This window comes from Scyliorhinus canicula, chromosome 7, assembly GCF_902713615.1.
Source record: "Scyliorhinus canicula chromosome 7, sScyCan1.1, whole genome shotgun sequence".
Taxonomy (NCBI): Eukaryota; Metazoa; Chordata; class Chondrichthyes; order Carcharhiniformes; family Scyliorhinidae; genus Scyliorhinus; species Scyliorhinus canicula.
In genome coordinates, this window is record NC_052152.1 from 205,660,094 (window position 1) to 205,685,553 (window position 25,460).

The window sequence follows — 25,460 nt, forward strand, 5'->3', positions numbered from 1 at the left end:
ATATTCTCAACAACGGTTGACCCACTCTGCATGTGTCGAGAATTCCGAAGATTTGCAACCCAGACATCTCTGCCTGTCAATACTCCGAATTTTACATTTACTATATATTTCCCACCTTTCAAAATGCATTACCTCACATTTGTCTGGATTAAACTCCATCTGCCATCTCTCCGCCCAAATCTCCAACTGATCTCTTCTATTTCCTGCTGTATATTCTGACATTCCTCATCGCTGTCTGCAATTCCACCAACCTTTGTGTTGTCCGCAAACGTACTAATCAGATCGGTTAATTTTCCTCCAAATCATTTATACATACTACAAACAGCAAGGTCCCAGCACTGATCCCTGCAGAACACCAATAGTCACAGCCCTCCATTCAGAAATGCACCCTTCCATTTGTTTAGCTTTTAACCAGTTCTAATTATTTTTCTCAAGTGCCAGGAACATTTGTGACAATTGAAGGTACTTTATAAAAGCAAGTTGCTGTTGAACATTGCTCACTTTTATTTTCCCCGCCAGCAGAATCTAGAAATAGAGGTTAGAGCTTCAGGATAAGGTGTTGTAGGACTGACAAAGGGAAAATAATCTTTTCGCTCAGTGGGTTGCAAATCGTTGGAATTCTCTATACAAGTGCACAGTGGGTCTTCCGTTGTTGTGTGTATTCAAGTTGAAGATTAATGGATATTGGGCGAATAAAGGAAATGGAGATAGGGCCAGAAAGTGGAGTCGAGTTGGAAGATGTGCTATGACCATGCTGAACAACGGAGAACCGTATGAGCCAAATGGCCTCTGTCTGTTCCTATTTCTTACGCTCGAAATGGAGTTACCAAATTCAGACAATTTCATAACTAACATCTATCAATGTCCATTAAATTGAGAAAATTTCAACGCTGGCATTTTCCAATTGCTGTGTGGGGTTTTCTAACTCGCACCAAATGGGCCAACATAGGTATACTTCACTAAAAGTCAAAATTCACCAAAGGCTCGGCTTCCTATCTACATATTAACAAGAAGCACTCCATATATCAATTCTCGTGTTCAATTTGTATGGGAGACAACAGTATAATGGAATAAAAGGGTGATGAAATTCCAATACCAGTCAATGCAGAAAGTTATGTCAAGCATATTAATGCTCTATTATTGTGCAATGTTGGTCAAAGACAGTAACTCCACTTGATCAGAAGTTTTAATAGCTAGCAAGTATGGTTAGCTTCCAGGTCAAGCGATTTCAGGAGTACAACACCCCCATCTGATGCAAGGGTTACAGGCTTGAGGAGAATTTATCTTTTCATCATCCTGCATAGCTTTGGGTATTTGTCAATCCTCCCTACTGAACCCCCACCTTGAGAAAATTGAAAGATACATAACAAAACTTGATGGGATAATGTACTACAAGGTGTTAATGAGATATACAAATATGGTTGGATCTGTGTCAACCTCTGGCCTATAATGGAATGACAGAAAGCGGTCATGTCTGTGCTGGCTCTATGAATGAGCAATTTCCCTAGAATCACTCCCTGCCTCCCCACGTAGTCCTGCATATTCTGCCTTTTCAGATAATAATCCAATTCTCTCAAATGCCTCTTGAGCTTATCTTCCCCACACTCTCAGGCAGTGCATTCCACATCCTAACCACTCACCGAGTGAAAAAGATTTTCATGTCTCCATTTCTTCTTTTGCCAATTACCCTAAATCTGTGCCCACTGGTTCTCAATCCTTCCACTAATGGGAAGTCTCTCCCGATCTGCTCTATCCAGATCCCTCATGATTTTTGAGAGCACTGTCAAATCTCCCCTCAACTTACTCTCTTAAGGAGAGCAGTCTCAAATCTCCAATCTATCTACGAAACAGAAGTTCCTCATCCCTGGAAACATTCTCGTGAATCTCTTCTGCAATCTTTCTAATGCCTTCACATTCACCTAAAGTGTGGTGTACCTGATACTCCAGTTGAGGCCAAGCCTGTGCTAATGCAGGTTTAATATAACTTCCTTGTTTTGTATTATATGCCCCTATTAATAAAGCCTAGGATGCTGCATGCTGTATTTACAGCACTCACCCCACCCTGCCGCCTTCAATGATTTAAGCACATATACACCCAGGTCCATCTGATCCTCCACCCATTTCATTGTTGCATCCTTTATATGTTCTCTCCTTGTTCTTCCTACAAAGATGAATCACTTCACACTTCTTTGCATCTGCAACTTGCCTGCCCATTCCATCAACTTATCTATGTCCTTTTGAAGTTCTATGCCACCCACCTCACAATTCTTCCATGTTTTCTATCATCCACAAATGTTGAAATTATACCACACACACAAAGTTCTAGGTCATTAATGTACGTCAGGAAGAAAAGTAGTCTTAACATCAATCCCTGGGCAATTCTACTGTAAATCTTCTTCCAATCTATAAAACTCTTGTTTCCTGTCACTCAGCCAATTTTATATCCATGTTGAAACTGTCCCTTTTACTCCATGAGCTTGGGTTTTGCTCACAAGTCTGTTGTGAGGCACTTTATCAATGCTTTCTGAAATCCACTTACACCAAGCCTCTGTTACCTCATCAAAACTCAAGCAAGGACAGCACGGTGGCGCAGTGGGTTAGCACTGCCGCCTCACGGCGCCGAGGTCCCAGATTCGATCCGGCTCTGGATCACTGTCCGTGTGGAGTTTGCACATTCTCCCCGTATTTGCGTGGGCTTCGCTTCCACAACTCAATGATGTGCAGGGTAAGTGCATTGACCATGCTAAATTGCCCTTAATTGTAAAAAAGAATTGAGTACTTGAAATTTACTTAAAAACTCAAGGATGTTACTTAACCACAATTTTCGTTAACAAGTCAATATCTTTTCCCAAAGGTAGGGGAGTCTAAAACTAGAGGGCATAGGTTTAACTGAGAGGGGGGAGATACAAAAGGGTCCAGAGGGACAATTTGTACACACAGGAGTGTGGTGAGTGTCTGGAACGAGCTGCCAGAGGCAATAGTAGAGGCGGGTACAATTTTGTCTTTTAATTCCGTTAATTAACCCAGGTTTACCCAAATGACTTTCAATTTTGCCTCAAATTATCATTTCTAGAGGCTTCCATATCACAGAGGTTAAACAGATTTGTGTCTTGTTGCTTGGCATATCTTTGCACCTTTATGAACAAGGGTGTAATATATGCAATTCGCCAGACCACTAGCATTACCCCTGAGCCGAAGGAAGATTGAAAAATCATGATCATTATCTGTAATCTAGCATCCCTTGGTATCCTTGCATGTATCTATTCCTGGCATCTTATCAACTTTAAGTACAGACAGTAGATCCAACACCTCCTCTATTAATGTTGAACTCTTCTTGTCTGAACTACCTCCTCCTCCATTATTCAGGGAGGTGGTGGCACAGTGGTAATGTCACTGGGCTAGTAGGTTAATACTCTGGAGACAGCTGAAATTTAAATTCCATCAATAAATCAGGGGTCAAAGTTAGTTTCAGTAATGGTGACCATGAAACTATCATTTATTGTGGCAGAAACACATCTGGTTCACTGTTGACCTTGAGGGAAGGGAATTTGCCACCCTTACCTGGCCTTTCATCTGGGTCAAATCTATTCTCCCCTCCCACTGAAGTTGACATTCCCTCAGTTAATTATTCTAACTCTAGATTAAATACAATCATCCCAATTAGGAGTAGACCTTTCGGCCTCTTGTGTCTGCTCTGCCACTCAATAAGTGAATTTTAATTTTTTTTATAAATTTAGAGTGCCCATTTTTTTTTCCAAAAAAGGGGCAATTTAGCATGGCCAATCCACCTACCCTGCCCATCCTTTTGGATAGTGGGGGCGAAACATGGGGAGAAAGTGCAAACTCCACATAGAATCATAGAATTCACAGTGCAGGAGACCATTCGGCCCATCGAGTCTGCACCGGCCCTTGGCCACCCCACTTCTGTCCAAGGCTCCACCTATCCCCTTAACCCAGTAACCCCATCTAACCTCCTTGGACACCAAGGGACAATTTATCATGGGCAATCCACCTAACCTGCGCATCTTTGGACTGTGGGAGGAAACCGGAGCACCCGGAGGAAACCCACGCTGACACAGGGAGAACGCACAGACTCCACAGATAGTGACGCAAGCCGGGAATCTAACCCAGGCCCCTGGCGCTGTGATGCAATAGTGCTAACCACTGTGCTACCGTGGAGTAAAGAAACATCCATGGCTAAGCAAGGACGTCAAGGACAATATAAAGACAAAAACTAAGGTATACCATGTTGCAAAGGCCAGTGGCAGGCTGCAAGACTCGAAAAATTCGAAACAAAGAGTTGCTTAAAAAAGTAATAAAAGGTAGAGTCGAGTAGGAGGGAAAATATGGCGGGTAGTACCGGTGGGAGGGGAGCGGGCTTGTGCAATATGTTACGATGGAAGTATTGAAAGTACGTGGATGTTTGCACATTTTTGCCTTTTTTGCTTTCTTTCTGATGATGTCTGTAACTGTTATAAAGCCAAAAACTACCTCAATAAAATTGTTTATTAAAAAAAAAGTAATAAAAAGAGCCAAGATAAATTACGAAAGGAAGCTAGTGCAAAGTATCAAAAAGAATAGCAAAAGCTTCTATAAGTACTTAAAAGGGAAGAGAGTCACTAAAGTGAATGTCGGGGGTAGGGGGGGGGGGGGGGTGTTCCTTATTGTAGTGTCTATTCTGTAACTTTATATTGTGTTAATTTGCATTGTTGTTAAAATGCTGTGTTGTTCATGAATGTTTATGATTGTTAATATTATTGTTATTTTTGGTATTTTACTAAGGTGCGTTAATGTTATATAAATTCAAAATTTTTCAATAAAAATTATTTTTTAAAAAAAGTGGGGAAAACAGAAATGGCAGAGGTGCTAAATCTGTATTTTGCCTAAGTTTTCCCAGTGGAGAAGACTAGTACCACCCATATATGAATGGGTAATTCAGAAATAGAAAGGGTTGAACTTACAACAATTATCAATAGGGAAACAGTATTCAACAAACTATTGGGACTGAAGGCAGAAAAGTCCCCAGGGCCTGACAGCAGACATCCTAGGGTGCAAAAGAAAGTGGCAGCAGAGATAGTGTATCTATTGGTTATAATATTCCAAATTTCCCTGGACATAGGAACGGTTCCAGTGGATTGGAAAAATGCTAATGTAACGAACATCCTTATTAAAAAGGGAGGCAAAATGTAGGAAATTACAGACTAGCTAGTTTAACCTGTTGTTGGGAAATTGTTAGAATCCATTCGTAAGCAAGTAATCTCAGGATATTTAGAAAGTCAAAACTCAATCCATCAGAGTCAGTATGGTTTTATGGAGGGTCAATCATGCTTAACTAATTTGCTAGAGTTTTTCAAAGATGTAACAAGCCAAGTGGATAATGGGGATCCTGTAGATGTAATATACCTGGTCTTCCAGAAAGTTTGATACGGTGTCAAACAGGTTAATACACACGGTTAAATCACATGGGATTGGGAGTAATTTATTAGCTTGGATAGAGGACTGGCTGACGGACAGAAGACAGAAAGGTGGGATAATGCATCTTTTTCTGGGTGGCAAGATGTAATTGGGGGGGGTGCCACAGGGTTCGCTCCTTGGGCACCAACTATTAACAATCTACATTAATGACTTGGATAAAGGGACAGAAGGTTCTATAATCTGCAGATGACACTAAAATAGATGGAAAAGTAAGTTACATTGAGGAAATAAGAACCTTACAAATGGATATAGATAGAATAGGTGAGTGGGCCAAAATGTGGCAGGTGGAGTTTAATGTGGATAAGTGTGAGGTCATCCATTTTGGTCGGAAAAATGGGACAGCAACTTAACTAAATGGGGAGACACTTCGGAGTGATCCGGTGCAGAGAGATCTAAGTGTCCTCGTGCACGAGTTGCAGAAACCTAGCATGCAGGTACAGCAGGTAATAAAGAAAGCAAATAGAATGTTGGCATTTATAGCTAATGGAATAGAGTATAAAGGTAACTTGTGCTGTACAAGGCAAGATCGCACCAGGACTACTATGCACAGTTTTGGTCCCCTTTTTTGAGGAAAGATGTAGTGGCATTGGAGGCAGTGCAGAGGAGGTTCACTGGATTGATGAGCGGTTTGTTTTATAAAGAGAGATTGAGCAGTTTAGGTCTATACTCTCTATGAATTTAGAAGAATGAGGAGAGATCAAATTGAGCTATACAAAATGATAAAAGCTATGGATAAAGTAGTGGGCAGCACGGTAGCATTGTGGATAGCACAATTGCTTCACAGCTCCAGGGTCCCAGGTTCGATTCCGGCTTGGGTCACTGTCTGTGCGGAGTCTGCACATCCTCCCCGTGTGTGCGTGGGTTTCCTCCGGGTGCTCCGGTTTCCTCCCACAGTCCAAAGATGTGCAGGTTAGGTGGATTGGCCATGATAAATTGCCCTTAGTGTCCAAAATTGCCCTTGGTGTTGGGTGGGGTCACTGGGCTATGGGATAGGGTGGAGGTGTTGACCTTGGGTAGGGTGCTCTTTCCAAGAGCCGGTTCAGACTCGATGGGCCGAATGGCCTCCTTCTGCACTGTAAATTCTATGATCTAGACGTGGATAGGATGCTTCCTCTTGGGGGCAATCTAGAATGAGAGGTCATAGTCTCAGGATAAGGGGAGGCAAATTTAAAACAGATGAAAAGAAACTTCTTCTCCCAAAGGGTTGTGAATCTGTGGAATTCGCTACCCCAGAGTGCGGTGTATGCTGGGACAGTGAGTAAATGTAAGAAGAAATTAGATTTTTAATTAGTAATGGCTTGAAGGGTTACAGAGAATGGGAAGGACAACGGAGATGAGGCCGTGCTCAGATCAGCCATGATCGTATTGAATGGTGGAGCAGGCTCGAAGGGCTAAATTGCCTACTACTAGGTCCTATGTTCTAAGAAAGGACTATTCTGTCCAATTTCACCTTCCAGCTCTTGCTCTGTAGCCCTGGTAACAGCACCTCAAGCACAAATCTGGTGTTCTTGATTAAGGGAATGGGTTGAGGAACATATCAGCCATGATTGAATGGCGAAGTACACTCGATGGACCAAATAACCTAATTCTGCTCCTATATCCTATGGTCTCCACCACTCTCTCGGCAAGATAGTTACAAAGATTCATGACTCTTAGAAATTATTCTTATCATTGCAGTCTTAAACGGGAGACCCAACATTTTTTAAACTGAGTCCCCTAGTTCTCGACTCTCCCACAAGGGGAAATATCCTTTCAAAAGCCGACCTTCAGGAGCCGATAGGTTCCAAAGATCACCTCTCAATCTTCAATGAATACAGGACCAATCTGTGCAACCTTTCCTCAAAATATTCTGCCCCACCCAATCCCAGCTATCAGTGAGTGAACCATCGCTGAACTATTTTTAATGCATTGTTTTTTTTTTTAATTTAGAGTACCCAATTCATTTTTTCCAATTAAGGGGCAATTTAGCGTGGCCAATCCACCTTTTGGGTTGTGGGGGGGGAAACCCACGCAAACACGGGGAGAATGTGCAAACTCAATATGGACAGTGACCCAGAACTGGGATCGAACCTGGGACCTCAGCGCCGTGAGGCCGCAGTGCTAACCCACTGGGACATCGTGCTGCCTCTAATGCATTGTTAATGGATGTTCCATGCCCTTTTCCATAGCCAACCTAAACCTTATGACACAACGATCACTGCCCCCTTAATTATCTCATACTGACACTTGATCCACTTGCCCACCTCACTCACAAGAATCAGATCTTGCAGTGCCTTCTCTCTCGCTGGGCTCCTGTAGATTTTGCCCGTTTCTGCCCTTTACACTCCGATGATCCCAGTCTATATTCGGTTAAATAAAATCCTCCATTATAACTGCTCTATGAATCTTGCACCTCTAATTCCCTTGTAAATTTGTTCCTATACATCTTTCCCATTATTTGGTGGCCTATAGACTACACTGGGCAATGTAACTGCACCTTTTCTTATTTAGCCAAATAGATTGTGTCCTCAACGTTTGTGGGACACTCTCGCTCCCAACACCAATGTTTTCCTTAATCAATGCTGGCATCCCTCCTTTTTTTCTGATCAACTTGTAGCCAGGAATATAGGAACATAAGAATTCAGAGCAGGAGTAGGTAATTCAGCCCCTCGAGCCAGCTTCGCCATTCAATACAATCGTGGCTGATTTCCTCCCTGCCTCAACTCCACTTTTCTGCCCGTTCTCCATAACCCGTCACTAATCAAATCCATCTCCTCCTTAAATTTACTCCATATCCCAGCATCCACCGAACTCTGGGGTAGTGAATTCCACCGATTCACAGCTCTTCGAGAAGCAATTACTTCTCATCTTTATTTTAAATATGGCACCTCTTTTCCTCAAACAACGAACTCTCATTCTAGAATGCCCCACAAGAGGAAGCATCCACACTAGATCTAATTTTGTCAATACTTTTTATCATCTTATATGCCTTAATTAGATCTCCTCTCATTCTTCGAAACTCGAGTGTATAGGGCTAAAATGCTCAAGAGCCACTCATCCCTGGATATCAATCTAATGAACCTCATTTGAACTGCCTCATGCAATTACATCCCTCCTCCAATAACAGGACCAAAACCATGCACAATACTCCAGATGCAGTATAACAAATGCCTTGTACAGTTGCAGCAACACTTCCCTACTTTTATACTCTATTCCTTTAGCTATAAAAGCTAAAATTCCATTTGCCTTCCATATCACCTGCTGCACCTGCAGACTTTTTCTGCCATTCATGCACAAGGACACCCAGCTCCCTCTGCACCGAAGCACTCTGAAGTTTCTCCCCCTTTTTAAAATAAATTTGGAGTACCCAATTCTTTTTCCCCCCAATTATTGGGCAATTTAGCATGGCCAACCCACCTACACTGCATATTTTGGACTGTGGGGTTGAGACACACGCAGACAATGTGCAAACTCCACCCGGACAGTGACCCGAGATCGAAACCGCATCCTCGACACCATGAGGCAGCAGTGCTAACTACTGGGCCACCGTTTTGCCCCATTTAAGTTGCATTTCTATGGATAACCTCTTATCTATATCCACTTATAAATTTCTTATTTCCTCATTGTAACTTACTATCCCACCTAGTTTAGCGCCGTCTGCAAATTTGATTTTAAAACTTCTATCCCTACATTAAAGTCATTAATATATATTGCAAATAGTTGAGGACTGAACCCCATGGCTTTCCACTAGTTACATCTTGCCAATCAGAAAAAGACCCATTTAACCCGACTCTCTGCCTTCGATCAGTTAATCAGTCTTCGATCCAGGCTAATAAATATTTCCCAATCCCATGTGATCTTACCTTGCATATTAACCTTTTGTGCAGCACCTTATCAAATGCTGTTTCATGTTGGGCACTCAATAAGGAACGTTTAACACTCAGTTCTGCCCTTCTTGGAGCTAGGTCTATGATATCGCCAGAATCTATTTCCACGTGGAAATCTGTGCCTGGAACTCAGCAATTTTATTTGCCACACTTTTTGCACTCACAAACATGCACCGTAACCTACTTTAGACTATAACTTTTCCCCTTACGCTTGTTATGAAGCTTAGAATTCCAAATCCTACCACTATTTGAATGAAACTGGCAATATCTATTAATGGACATCAGGTTAAAAAATTAGTCTCTGTTGCCCCCATCCCAATCCATCCCACAAATATAACATATCATACGTAAAGAATACAGGCGTGGGTGATTGAAGGATAGCTGCTTAAACAGGAAGCATATTCCACAAAGCACCATTTTGTTCAATCCAAATGGGAAGAGATAGCAGATGTAAATTTTAAATGTAGACTGGTAAGACTATGAAGTAGTCAGTTCCCTGGTCACACAAGAGCAAAATCCTTTCCACTGCATCTCATTCATGATTTCCTGAATTCCATAAACGTTTCCATTTCCACATGAACAGTTACTCGTTATAAATGTACTGCTTAATAGGCTCTTGGTTGTGCTATATAATCTATATCAATCTACGTGAGTAACTTCATCAAAGTGAAGGTAACAATGCTATGTTTATACCTTGCAGCCTATTGAAATTCTGAAATTTCATATTTCCCTACTTAGAAATTTGTCAACTTATTTGACTAGTTGAGTCGGCATTGCTAATATTCACCATAAAGATTGTTAAACAAATACTTGGTTGACATGTACATCATGTAACAATTATTGAGGGGGTACCTACACCACAGCCCCATGACGTCTCAGGTTTGAATTTGTGAGATTAATTTCAGGGAGGGGAAATTGGAACATATATATTCCAATATTAAAATATATTCAGGTTATATTTGTACCCCCTTTAGTCGTTACGTCACTTTTCCCCTCCACCCTCTTAATGATATTGTAACTTGCACATGTAGGCATGAGGAAAATACAACATATTATGATGCCGACTCATTTTCTCATTTCCACTGTTGCGCTGGTTTTCGATGCTGCCCTTCCTTCCATTGGCCATTTTTACCCAACGTGAAGAAACCCAAGCTCTAATCCAGATTACATTTGGCCAATACAAAATTACAATAAGAACCAATGCAAGTGTTTCAATGATCTGCAAAGAGTGCTATGAGCCTAAACACATCAGTGAATCAATGAACATTTATGAAATTGCACCCATCGGTGGAATATCATCCATTGACTCCTGATGTGCGATGACCTATTAAAGATCTACTTTTGGGTTGTCCTTAGCAACAATCGAATATGTCTGTAACAAAATAACAATACTGCCTAATACTGGAATTGTTGGACACGGAATATTTTGAAATATCCCATGTTCTGTATGTCTAGAGCAAATTTAAACATTCCAAAATCTGGGTACAGAAAAATCTATATTAGATATAAACTGATTAACATACTTCAAATCTTCAGCAGTGACCGATCTTTTCACCAACCAATTCAAAAAGGGGGCAGGAACTAAAAATGTTGAAAATATTTCCAGAACACTAATGCTATTTCTTCACCACCATGAAGGATAATAGGTAGGAATTTCATTAAATGCCTGGAACAAACACACCATTGCTACCAGTCCTGAAGATTTAAAAATAATTAAAAGGAGCTTGGAACTTGGTGCCTATGAATTGGAGATGTTAATAATCGAGACTTCTGCAGGATCCCCCTTACCTGTTTGCACGTGCCAGTTGTATGTTCCCTTCTCAGATGTTATGACCAATCAGAGCTCCTGAGGAAAACCAATATAGGACATGTACAGAACTGCACAAGCGTTGGCCATCAACTAAAAACTGAACATAGACTGTTCTGATGGATGAAAGGAGCATGATATACAACCAGAGTGGTTGGCCTCTTTCTTGTTTTCATTATATGAAAGCATTGTGAATAATGTTGAAACAGTTGTACTCATTACTTTTTGGCAGATTTCCACTCAAGTGGAAAAGAGAGGAATTTAATAAGATGACAAAACATATCTTGGATTCTGAAGCAGGAAATCATTTGTAACATGAAAAAGTTGAATACATAGTGGGCGATCAAACAAGTAGCATGAAATTCTTTGTTCAGCTCGAGAGATTGCTATGGACAGCAAGTCAAATCTCATTTCACATACAATAAAGAAAATAAGAAGGAGAAATAGCACTGGTTCAAATTTTCAATTTTAAAGAAGCATGCATGTATAGTGTAGCCATATTAGGTGGCCGATATGCCCCAGTCTATCCCATCGATCTGTGATACTAGTGTAAGACTGGCTGCGAGCCGAGCTTCCTTGCTTCCTGCTCAGCAGCATCATGTTGGTACACCAAAGAACAGAAATATCCTGTAAAGTGAAGAATCACAGAGGGCAAGCAGAATCCTATTGTCAGAACCAAACTACCATGTGCATTTTCCCCACCTAATACGCAAAGACAATCTCACATAAAATAACATTGGGGCTCACAGCCCTGGGTAACAGCTGAAGCAGCATAATGTTAACAATATTATTGTAAATCACTGTCAGCCACATTAAACAATCTCAATTTTGTTCCATATTAAATATTAAATCAGGATACAACATAGCAGTTTTCTGAAATATGGCACATCAGCAATTGCACTGCTACACCTCCACATACGACCCCTCTTCAGAATTTTATAGTTTTGGGCATTTTGGCTGTCTCACCGACTCTCCCAACCCTGTCTGTCTCTAAATTGTCAGATTGCTTGCTGAACATAGTACTGGATGAGCAGAAATTTTCTCCAACTAAATACTGGGGCAGCCAAAGCCATTGTTAGTCTCCCTCACAAACTTTGTTCCTTAGTTACTGACTCCATCACACTCGCTGGCAACAGACCGAAAGAGGTTTGCGATGTTGGTGTCATATTTGCTCCCAAGATATCCTCACATATCTTTGACATCACTAAGAAAACCTATTTTCACCTCTAACATTAACCAACTCTGCACCTGCTTCAGCTTAACTTCTGCTAAAACACCCATCCACATCTTTGATACCTCCAGATTTGACCATTTCAATGCACTCCTGGTCAGCCTTCCACATTCTACCCTCAACTTGAGGTCATCCAATATTCTGCTTTGCTCTAACTCACACCAAGACCTGTTCAGATAGAAGAGGTTTGGATGTGCTCAAGTTTTAAGAGGAAACAAGGGCCTCACGGTAGCATGGTGGTTAGCATCAATGCTTCACAGCTCCAGGGTCCCAGGTTCGATTCCTGGCTGGGTCACTGTCTGTGTGGAGTCTGCACGTCCTCCCTGTGTGTGCGTGGGTTTCCTCCGGGTGCTCCGGTTTCCTCCCACAGTCCAAAGATGTGCGGGTTAGGTGGATTGGCCATGCTAAATTGCCAGCAGTGTATGGTTAATGGGGGGATTGTTGGGTTACGGGTATACGGGTTACGTGGGTTTAAGTAGGGTGATCATTGCTCGGCACAACATCGAGGGCCGAAGGGCCTGTTCTGTGCTGTTCTATCTATCTATCTAAGGTAGGAGGGCAGGTGAAGGCTGCATTGAAATATCTGTTCTAGATGTTAAGCGATAACAACGTCAAGGATGAGGGTTTCAGTAGATCATCTGAAGCAGGGAGGAGATGGCCGGTGTAACGAAGATGGAAATAAATGGCTGAGAGAGGAAGAGAATGCAAGGTCAGATGTTTAGCCAGGTTCAAATAGGTTGCCCAGGTTTAATAATAGGTTAAAAGTCTGTTGCAGCATCAAAGGGGCTTGGAGGTGTTAGCTCTGACCGGAGTTTGAGGCATATAATGAAGACACTGCCTGTCTTTCCAATATTTAATTTGATGATATTTTATCCACTTCTGAATATTAGCTGGTCCAATCTCGTTATGCCAAATTCAATCGTCAATTTTCAAAATTCGATCTTCGTCAATTGTTTATTCAAAACTCTGTAAAGATATTTCCCTGACTGCTTATAGCAAACTCCGGGAAGCACGTATATTCTTTGACAGCTTCCTACTGATATAAAATAAGCCAAATCTACATTAAACTGACACACACTAGGGCCCAGCGCAACCTAAAACGCCTTGGTCACATCCACAACCCTTTAATCCGAATCGTTGGCACATTAAACCCTACAGATTAACCCAAAATAGGTAAAATCGAAGGCCCATAAAGAGGAGCTGCCATTCCACCGAGGTTGGGGGAGGGGAGGTTTAACCGAGCCACCAATTTTAGCCCTGAACAGCCTGCGGCCTAAAGGCACCCAGTTGCCAATATTAGGAGAGTGGGTTTAGCTAATCGAGGGCCCGACACCAGGCACCGCAGCTGGGGAAACAAAGCGCCTGAAGCCGCACTAACGCCGAGCCGAGGCCTACACCGCGCCCGCGGGCCTAAGTCACAGGCCGGCCCGCCCGCGCCACCGGACGTGTAGCGCTACTCACTGGGTTTCAAACGGCTCCCGGTGGTGAGGTGTGTTCCGCGGTGCTCCGGGCTGAGGGGCAGCCCCGGCTTGCTCCCGGCTGGGTCGGCGACGCGCGGCTGGCGGCTTCCTCTCAGTGCGAGCACAGCCCGGGCGCCATTACCCCGCAGCGCACGTGACCCCGCAGCCCCGCAGCCCCGCCCCGCGCCCACGTGACCCCAGCTCACAGCCGGCCAGCGGCCAAAGGTCCCAGTCACCCACCGCCGCCGCCAAGGTCAGACTCGCCCTCTGCTCCCGGCTGCCAGTCCAAACTAAAGAACGTCTCGCTCACCGGCTAACTTAAAACTAACACTAGCTCTCCCAAGAGCTTGCGCAACAGTCCTGGGTACAAGTTATTATTAATAATAATTAGTGTCACAAGTAGGCTTACATTAACACTGCAATGAAGGTACTGTGAAAATCCCCCACAGCCCGGCACCTATTGGGGTACACTGAGGGAGAATTCAATAAATTCACTGAACTGTCGGGACTTGTGGGAGGAAACCGGAGCACCCGGAGGAAACCCACACAGACACGGAGAGAACGTGCAAACTCCGCACAGACAGTGACCCAAACCGGGAATCGAACCTGGGACCCTGGAGCTGTGAAGCAACAGTGCTAACCACTGTGCTACCGTGCTGCCCATGGGGTCCTGCTCTAAAATCTTTTCATCTTTGTTACCCGATGTAGTAATTGGGATTTTGGTGCCTACCATAACTTAATATAAACCTGTACAATGTTTTGTAATGGAAAGTAAAATGCTTCACCTAGCCCCCCGCCCCCACCCACCCTCCATATCCCGACTTGGTTCCAAACACAGTGGAAAGTCTTAAATAAAGATAATAAATGCAATGCCCAGGAAACACCTTACGATGTAAAAAAAATCTGGCATTGGAAGAAAACAACCTTTCACATGAAACTGTCCCCGTTTGTTTGAGGAAAACATTGCATGCTCAAAGCTGCATTTTGAAGACAAATGCTAAAACAAACAGCATTCTTACATTGCAGGAAGCCATTTGGCCCATTGTGTCCGCACTGGCTCACCAAATTAACATTTCATCCTGTGCCATTCTCCATTTACACAATCCTGCACATTGCTTTCTTTCAAATAATCATCTACTTTCGCTTTGAATGCCTCAATTGAACCTGCCTTCACACACACTCAGGCACATTTGCTGTGTGAAAAGGTTTTTTCTCAAATCACCTTTGCTTCTTTTATCAATTATCTGAAATCTGTGCCCTCTGGTTCATGATCAATCCACCAATGGGAACAGTTTCTCCCTATATACCCTGTCCAGACCCCTTTTGAATACTTCTATCAAATCTCCTCAGCCTTCTTTTCTCCAAGGGAAAGAGTCCCAACTTTTCCAATCTATCTTCAAAACTGAAATTTCTCATCCCTGGAATCATTTGTATAAATCTCTTCTGCACTCTGTAATGCCTCATAAACATCCTAGAATGTGGTGCTCAAAATTCTACACAATACTCCAACTGAGGTGTAACTAGTGTTTTATACAAGCCCAACATAACCTTGCTCTTGTACTTATGCCCTATACTTATACTTATAACCTAGGATAATTTACGGGTTTCCTATCGGCGAAGGGTGCATTCAACGGGAATTCCAGTTAACAATGGCAGGAACAGACGATCCCACTGCCAACCAATTGCGGGCCTCCGCCGCCGCTGCTAAACATGCGGCAGGTTGTTCGGAAAATCTCACCAATGATTTTCCCTTAAGTAATCCATCCTGGCTCTCAATTAACCCACATTTATCCATGTGCCAGTTAATTATAGTTTATAGAAGTTTCCCCGCCACCAAATGTAAAGTGACTGGTCAGTACTTGTCAGGCTTATCATTACCCTTTTTGAACAAGGGTGTAATGTTTGTAATTTTCCAGTCCTCCAGCACCATCCCCGAGTCTAAGGGAGACTGAAAGATTATGGCCTTGCCTCTGCAATTTCTACTCTCGCTTCCCCTAATATCCTTGGCTGCATCTCATCCGGTCCTGGTGTCTTATCAACTTTAAGTACAGACAGCCTACTCATTGCCTCCTCCTTATCAATTTTAAAACTTCTAGTGACTGAATTTCCTCCTTACACCACGGCTTGAGTAGTATCTTCTTCCTTGGTAAAGATGAATATGAAGTATTTATTGAATATCTAAACCATGCCAACCTGTGTAAATCCCTTTTTAGTCCCATATTGGTCCTCTTCCTCCTTTTACCCCTCTTTTATTTTGTATATATGCTTATCAAAGATTTTGGTATTTCCTTTCATATTAGCTGCCAGCCTCTTTTCATACTTCCTCTTTGCTTCTCTTACTTGTTTTTTCACTACCTCTTTGAACCTTCAGTTTTAGTCCTGGTTCTCAATTGTATTTTCTACCTGACACCTGTCGTAAGCACACTTTTCTTCATCTTAATTTCTACCTCATTTGTCATCCAGGGAGCTCTGGCATTTGTTTGCCCTATCTTTCTCTTTTGAGGGAATATGCCTTAAAACGACTCTTGGAAGCCAAAATCTAATTTAAAGGTTTTTGTCAAGGTCAAAATAATTGTAGACTAAAATACATCCTCCAACCAAACTGGTTTTAGCAGGTTCTTAACCCACTTTCCAAATGATCCGAGTGGTTGATACTGGCAACTTACATTTATATAAATATATGGGTTTAAATTTTAAGGGTATGCAACAGTCAACTGTTTATGATGACTTCTACAGGGCTTTGCCAGTTGTCAAAGCACAACTAAAATTGATTTTACAGACTCTTTTAATCACAGCATTCATACCACATCGGACAAATGTTGGAACAACTTGTATGTGCCATTGAGGTTTTTATTCTCAATTACTCTCACTTGAGAACTCCTACAAGATTGAATGTTGAGCATATCTTTTGAGCTTTCAAAGTCATGATTACTGCCGGAAAATAAACAGGAGTGCAATGTTGCAAATTGTTGTGTAAGGGCATATACCTTCGCAACCATGCCCTCACCTAAGGTGTGGTGACCCTCGGGTTAAATCACCACCAGTCAGCTCGCTCTCAAAAGGAAGACCAGCAGCCTATGGTCCCCTGGGAGTGTGGTGACATTTTATTTTATTTACAGTCTCCTTGTACACCTGATTCTAGGTGGAGACAATGGTGCTCATCTCCTACCTGCATGACATCATGATAGTGGGTGGGAAAATTCAACAAGGTCTGAAGAAGCGACTATAACCCTGCCAATGATATTGAAATGCAATCAAATTAATTCAAATCAGGTTCTCGCCTGGGTGTGAATCTGATTACGTCATTCAGGAGTGTCTGGGAACATCGCGATGGGAAATCACATTGGTGCAAATCCCACTTTTGGCCTCTCAATGAGTTTGCCGCCATTACGTGCCCAGGCTAACAGACCAACAGAATTGGGCCCAATAATGCAGGACAGAATTAATAGTCACAAGGTAAATTTGAGTTACTTAAGGAGAGCCAGCATGAATTATGAGAGGCAAAATCACATTTACCTAACTTGGGGAGTTCTTTTGAGGAGGTAACAAGATGGTTGATGAGGGCAACGCTATTGGATATGATGTACATGAAATTCCAGTGCCACACAACAGGCTTGTGAGCAAAATAATAGTTCCTGGAATAGAATGGGCAGTAGCAACATGGTCTGCACGTTCTCCCCGTGTCTGCGTGGGCTTTCTCCGGGTGCTCCGGTTTCCTCCCACAAGTCCTGAAAGTAATTTGGATATTCTGAATTCTCCCTCTGTGTAGGTGCCAGAGGGTGGCGACTAGGGGATTTTCACAGTAACTTCATTACAGTGGTAATGTAAGCCTATATGTGACAATTATAAAGATTTAAATTGGCTGAGCAACAGGAAACAGACAAGAATGACTAATGGATGTTTTTTGTGCAGGAGCAAGATTTGTAGTGGTGTTCCCCAAGGGTCAGTGTTGAGACCCTTGCTTTTCCTGAAATATATTAGTAACCTCGACCTTGGTGGACATGGCACAATTTCAAAGTTTGTAAATTATACAAAACTGGGAAGAATTTTAAAGAGACAGGTTCAAGGAATGCACAGAAAAATGGCAGATATAGTTCAATGCAGAGAAATTTGAATTTTGGTAGGAATTACATGGACAGACAGTATAATTCTAAAGATGATGCAGGAGCAGAGGGACCTGGGTGCATATGTGCATAAACCATTGAAGGTGGCAGGACAGGTTGAAAGAGGAATAATAAAGTGTACAGTATTTTGGGGCTTTATTATAGAGGCTAAAGTGCAAAAGTAAGGAAGTTAAGTTGAATTTGTTTTGCCTCAGCTGGAGTATTGTGTTCAGCTCTAGCTGCCGCACTTTAGGAAGGGTGTGAAGGCTTTACAGAAAGTGCAGAAAAGAATCACAAGAATGATTCCAGAGATGATGAACTTCAATTATTAAGATGGATTGGAGAAGTTAGGACTGCTTTCTTTGGAGAAATGGTGATTGAGAAGACATTTGATAGGGGTATTCAAAATCATGAGCAGTCTGAACAGGTTAGAGGGAAACTGTTCCCACTCATGAAAGGATCGACAACACGAGAGCACATTTAAATTAGTAAAAGGAGCATGGCTAGCACAAGCAGACATAGCTTTAAATTGAGATGGGATAGATATAGGACAGATGTCAGAGGTAGGTTCTTTACTCAGAGAGTAGTACGGGTATGGAATGCCCTGCCTGCAACAGTAGTGGACTCGCCAACATTAAGGGCATTTAAATGGTCATTGGATACACATATGGAGATAATGGAATAGTGTAGATGGGCTTGAGATTGGTTTCACAGGTCGGCGCAACATCGAGGGCCGAAGGGCCTGTACTGCGCTGTAATGTTCGATTGTAGTGATATTGTGGAAGTGGATTACATTTATTGTCTTGTTTTAACCTTGCTGTCTGTACGTAATATTAAGGTTCTGAAATATATCTGAGATCATCCAGTAAAAGGATGTTAAAGGGTTGAGGGAATGAAATGAGAACAGATCTCTGTACCTGTTAGTGCAGAGACAGCAAAGATGAGTGTGTAAAACCTTGTCAACTGAGACAATGGGCATTGGAATGTGAAGGAGCTGACTCAGGAGCACGAGAGGGAAGGAGATAAGGAAGTTGGACCTGATGGACGGATAGGATAAGAAAACCGTTAGCCGCAGCAGTATTAGTGAACCGTGCTAATGATTATGTCATAATAACCACCCTACCTCGGGATAATAATTCCATATAAGTACATGTTCTGGATCCTTGCCAAATCATTGGTGTATCTAGGAATTTAAGGGGATCACCTCTAAGCTGTGATTGTATAAAGGGACAGTCCGTACTCTGGGACTTTGGCACTTCTCGAAGGTGGTTCCCCGACTACTTAGAGATTTGTCCCGGCCGTGAATAAACGAATATTCGTTACCAACGTGTTCGAGTGTTTTACTTCTGGACTGACGGACGGCTATGTGAAAGCGCAATTCACAATACGAGGAGAAACATTTCTTACGCAGCAAGTGATTAGGGTTTGGAATGTACTATCTGAGAGTTTGGTTGAGGAAGGTTCAAGTGAAGTATTCAAGTGGGTTCTAGACTGCTACCTGAAAAGGAAGAACGTGTAGGGAGAAGACAGGGCATGTGAGCTGCTCATTCAAAGAGCTGATGCAGACACAATGGACTAAATGGCCTTGTTTTGTGCTGTAACAATTTTGTGATTAGAGAATGGTGTGGCCAACTAACCAAACATTTAGAGAAGTTGAAGACCAGGAGGAATAATATTCGTCATAGACATTTGTTAAGAATTGCGGAAAATTAAAATTGAAAAATAAAGTAAAATACAGAGCTGATTAGAGGTAGATGTCTGGAGAAATGATGAGATGCAAATTCACCTATCCATGGAAAACGAGTATTTTACATATGTGACTAAAGAAAACAGTGGGCTCGAGGTGGTAATTTCAAATAGAGAGATAAGGAAATTTACATGTTCCTGCCAAAAGCCGACTCCACAGGGTGATCAAAGGAAAGATATAGTATAACTATAGAACACTAACTAAGGAGAGGAGGAGAGATAGCTAATATCAGAACTGCAGGAGTTGAGTTGCAGATATAGTCTCCCGGAAGATGTAGTCAGTTTTCGGCTTTGCTGAACCAGAAGACTATTTCCAAGACGTGGCCACCTTAACCTGGGTGTGGTAACTGTTTGATGGATTTGCTTAATATTGGATGTTTTTTGGAAAAGGGATGTCTCAGAGATCAGGTAATGTAGGTTTGGGATCACGGGATAGTTTCATGTAACATTATATGTATAGTTATCACTATACTTAAGTGGCATTGTGCATTATAGTCCTTCTTGTCGTGTGCATTTTTGTATTTCTTCCAAGTTAATAACTATTATTTAGTTGTTCACACAACAACTGGACTGTTCCTCACTATGTTGTTCACTGTTCCTCACATTATAGCAAAAAATACACAAAAACCACTGTGGTGAATGTAACTCCATAATTCACACTGTGTATACATGAGACCATGCATTGATAAGTGCAGTTGCGTTGTCCGACCACTAGGGGGAGTAGCGCTGGGAATGCTTAGGAGTTTGTACAGGGCTCCACCCGTGGCTCCGCCCATGACCCCTCCCCCTGGACTGCTGTATAAATACCAATGCTCAGAGCCAGTCGTTCAGTTCATCGAGAGTTCAATGTGGAACAGGCTGGCTCTGTTGTAAGTAGATTAAAACCACTGTTCATATCTTAAAGCACGTGTCTAGTGAATTGATGGTTCCATCAATTTAATCTACTTAAGAAACAGTCAGGATCAATCATGGAATCAGCCCTCAAGCCTGAGCCACTGGAACTCGACCCGCAGGATGCAGAGGCAAAATAAATTTTTTCTCATTGGCTGCGGTGTTTTAAAGCCTACCTGGCGGAAGCAAGCAAAGCCGAAACAACAGAGGAGCAGAAACTGAGCCTACTGCACGCGAGGGTGAGCCACAGAATCTCTACTCAACTAAACTGCGCCGGTTCGTATACTGAAGCCCTAGCGCTACTCGACAAAAGGTATGTAAAGCCTGTAAATGAGGTCTACCCGCGACACGTGTTTACTACTCGCCGCCAGCGGCCTACGGAATCGCTCGCAGAATTCCTGAGAGAGCTTAAAATTTTATCTAGTGACTGTAATTACCAGGCGGTACCGCGGCAGAACATAGATAACTTGCTGTACGCGATGCCTTTGTTGTGGGCCTTAGGTCAAATTACGTGCGCCAACGACTGCTGGAAAAGGGGGCCCTAAATCTTGAAGCGACTTTTGAACTTGCTACCACTATGGAGGTCTCCTTCCGCAGCCTCACCTCGTTCCCTGCGGACCCCGTCATGGGCCCCCGACCAGCGACTCCCCCTGGCCTGCGCCACGCGGCCGCCCAGCCACAATGCTGCCCCAGCCTGCCACTTTTGCGGCCAGGATCAGCACTCACGGCAGCACTGCCCGGCCCGCAACGCGACCTGCAGCAGCTGCGGGCGAAAAGGACACTATGCCAGAGTGTGTCTGGCGAAGAAAGCCCCAGCCTCTAACCCTCCCATGGCTCAAAGCACTCGTTCCCTGAATTCACAGGCCCGCAGGCCCCGAAATGCTGCAGCCTGTATGCCAACTCCGCCCCCACCCGACATGTGCGACTCATGGGGGCGGCCATCTTGGCAATCCTCCTCCATGCAGCCGGCCATGTGCGACTCATGGGGGCAGCCATCTTGGGATCCATCCCCTTCAAACTCTGAAACTCACCTCGACGACTACGAACTCAGAGGGCAGTCATCACGGGGCCACTCCAGCACAGCTGATCGAGCCGCCGACGACCCGCAACTCAGCGTAGTCACTCTGGACCAATCTCGCCCGATGCATCTGCGAAACTCAATGGCAACGGTCCAAATTAACGGGTACAGCACGCCGTGCCTTTTCGACTCCGGGAGCACTGAGAGCTTCATACACCCAGATCTGGTAAGACGCTGTTCGCTCCCCGTTTTCCCCGCGTGGCAAACTATCTCCCTCGCTTTGGGCTCCCACTCTGTCCAGATCCAAGGGCGCACCGCCGCGACGCTCACAATCCAAGGCGCTAGCTATGCCAAATTCCAGCTCTACGTCCTGCCCGAACTCTGCACCCCACTCTTATTAGGCCTTGATTTCCAGTGTAATCTCAAGAGTCTCACCCTCAGTTTCGGCGGACCCCTACCCCAACTCACTATCTGCAGCCTAGCCACGTTGCGAATCTCCCCGCCTTCTCTCTTTGCCAACCTCACCCCGGATTGTAAACCCATAGCCACTCGCAGCAGGCGGTACAGCCTGCAGGATAGGGTGTTCATCCGATCGGAGGTCCGAAGGCTTCACCAGTGTTCCAAGATACCTGTGTTCGAAGATACCCTGGAATTTAACATCAGCATGGTTCAGAACACAATGTAATTTCTTACTTTAGTTAAGGTAATTTTAATGCTGTAAAGTTTAGAATGATTTGAACAGGGAGTGCATAGACGTGGGCATAGAATTGAAAGGCAATGACATGGTGAATTATGAATGACGGATTAGAGGTTGGGCATTTGTTGGAGGATACATAGGTCAGAAAAGTGAGAAGATAACTGAAAAGTGACAGGATCAGAGTTGTGCAGTTGGAAACGGGAAAGGTTTGTATACTGGAGAAAGAAAAGAAAGTTCTATAGAGAGGAGGAAGTAGATATAGCAGGAGCAACTAAACATGATTTTGATCCTTCTTTTACTTGGAATTAAAGGTGAGGATGGAGGGGGAAGGACAATGTTAATTAATTAGACAGTGAAGAAAAGAAAGCAAGTTTTGTCCTTGTCCTCCATAACTGGATTAGTGACTAGTATTGGTGAAGAAGATTAAGGCAGCGTCAAACCAAAATAATTGATTGGCTAGGTCAATTCGGAGTCAGGTTGACTTGACTTTGTGGCCCCCTCCGGGTGGCACAATGGCGCAGTGGTTAGCACTGCTGCCTCACGGCACCGAGTTTGATCTCGGCCCCGAGTCACTGTTCTTGTGGAGTTTGCACATTCTCCCAGTGTCTGCATAGGTCTTACCCCCACAAACCAAAAAAACATGCAGGTTAGGTGAATTGGGAAAATAAAATGGTCATTCTAAATATAAATACTTTGTGGCCCTCTGATTTGACAGTGCCAAGATGAGTTTGCAATCAGAGAAGTGATAAAAGTGAAAAACAGTGAGATATTTTCTGGGCATCAAAGATGGAAGCTATAGCTGTATAATTAACAGGAGTATCATGCCAGGTGGAGATGTGGAAGCTGGAGAGGAGTCCCCCGTCCCCCCCCCCCACCACCACCACCAGGGACAATTGGTAAAACTAATAGGATTCAGGAGAGATGGGAAAGTGAGTGGCAGTAGAGAAAAGGAATTATATCCGAGATCATCATATCAATCATCAATATGGAGAGAGCTCATGAAAGGTGGGGCTGAGAAAGTAGTCATGGGTATAAGTGAGGAGTCTATAATGAAGGGTGAGTATGATATGAGGACAAGGAAGAGGGCTGAAGATGTTTAAATATAAATTGAAATTAGCATGAAAGAGAGATAAGTAAACCAGTGAAGGTAGGTAATCTGTTGGCAGATTCAAAAAAAGGGTTGGCCTGCGATGCTGTTGATTCTCCAGCACAGTCCCCCAGAGTTGGTGTAATGGAGGCAGGGCTGAAGTCTATCAAAATTTATTATAATTTATGAATTCTTTGATGGACCAAAATATTATGTATTAAATATGTCACTTCAATTCCCTGTGTTCTTAAAAATTGTTTTGTGGTAGAAAATAATCTACAAATATTGTCTACTAATAACTACATTGCTATCCAATTAGGCATGTTACAGTCCTCAGGATTCAACATTTAGTTCAAAACTGTAGACTGTGACCTTTCTCCTCCATCTTAATCATTTTTAAAATATATCCCAAACCCTCCTGCCCCTTCCCCCACCGGGCCATCTGTCACTTGTTCTTAGGCTTTGCCAATCTTTATTGAAATCTCTCCTATCTGCGACTAATCTCTGACTTTGTACTCTGTTCCACGTCCTCCTATATAGTATATAACCCAACACATTTCTCCCTCTCTTTAGTTCTTCAGCAACGTCATATGGGCTTCAAAGATTAACTCTGTTTTCAATCCCTATGGATGCTGCCTAGACCTGCTGAGTTTTTACAGCATTCTCTGTTCTTGTTTGTGCTAAGCTAGCTGGAATTTATGTACATGCATGTTCAATAAATCAGAAATAACCTCATGTTCTTGAAATGCTAATCGTGGAGCTGTAGTTTTTAAAAAAATTTAATTAAAAGTGACCAATAGGAAAAGTAATGGCGATGAGAGATTTCAATTATCCACTTACAACAGGAATTGGTGCAGAACTGGGGACATCCACAATATATATGTTGTCCCTAACAAACAATTCGATTAGTATCAGCAAAGAGCCAAAGTTGACAGACCTAGGTGAGGAAGCTACTTCGTGGTTTGGGCCACTCGATTAAACAATTTAAACAATATAAAGGACTCTTGCTGGTTTAGGATTAATAGTATACTGCTGTCACATCTGAAAAGGTTCAGCTTTATGAAATGACCAAATGGAGATCAAATGGGAAGTAATTAGATAACAATTTGCATGGTGCAAGCAAGATTACTGTCTTCCTAACTGCCTTGAAAGGTTGGCAGTAAATTTTATTTTTTTTAAATAAATTTAGAGTAGCCAATTATTTTTTCCCCCCAATTCAGGGGTAATTTAGCGTGGCCAATCCACCTAACCTGCACATCTACAGGGCCTCACGGTAGCATGGTGGTTAGCATCAATGCTTCACAGCTCCAGTGGTCCCAGGTTCGATTCCCGGCTGGGTCACTGTCTGTGTGGAGTCTACACGTCCTCCCCGTTTGTGCGTGGGTTTCCTCCGGGTGCTCCGGTTTCCTCCCACAGTCCAAAGATGTGCGGGGTAGGTGGATTGGCCATGCTAAATTGCCCGTAGTGTAAGGTTAATGGGGGGATTGTTGGGTTACCGGGTATATGGGTTACGTGGGTTTAAGTAGGGTGATCATTGCTCGGCACAACATCGAGGGCCGAAGGGCCTGTTCTGTGCTGTACTGTTCTATGTTCTATGTTCTATCTTTGGTTTGTTGGGGTGAAACCCACGCAGACACGGGGAGAATGTGAAAGCTCCACACGGACAGTGACCCATGGCCGGGATTTGAACCCGGGTCCTCAGTGATAACCACTGCGCCAAGTGTTACCCCGTAAATTTTCTTTTTGAAGTGTCTAACGGCTATGAACAAATTGCATGAGATGCCTAAGTCTGACAACTATCCAACTTGGAAGTGATGGCATTCTAAATTGATTGCTCTTTTCTTTCTCAGTAGGTCAGGCATCAGATCATCATCATCAGGAGGCATCAGGCACGCAATAGCAGTGCAGCCGCTTTTTTTTAAAACGGTCGCAGCTTTTTGTTTTATAAGTTCGGGGGGGTTTTTTCATTTATTTAATTTTTATTTTTTTCATTTATTTTATTTTTATTATTTTTTTTACAGGTTCGGGGGGGTTTTATTTGATAATATTTTACAGGACAAAAATGTGGAACTTTGGACA

The 25,460-nt window shown here is 43.0% G+C and overlaps 1 protein-coding gene across 5 annotated transcripts in view; it reads right to left on the reverse strand.

Annotated features, from left to right (window-relative positions):
- Positions 1–25,460, reverse strand: part of LOC119969738 (death-inducer obliterator 1-like) — a 188,794-nt gene that overhangs the window by 138,139 nt on the left and 25,195 nt on the right. Inside the window, exons 1-2 of one of the 5 annotated variants that reach the window (XM_038803763.1) lie at positions 13,841–13,995; positions 11,130–11,187 (exon numbers count right to left, since the gene is read on the reverse strand). The exons of 3 other annotated variants lie outside the window; for them this stretch is intronic. The gene's annotated coding sequence lies outside the window, so the exon portion shown is untranslated. Of the gene's footprint in view, positions 1–11,129; positions 11,188–13,840; positions 13,996–25,460 lie in introns of those variants that run through there. One more of the 5 variants, XM_038803762.1, reaches the window with a different exon arrangement.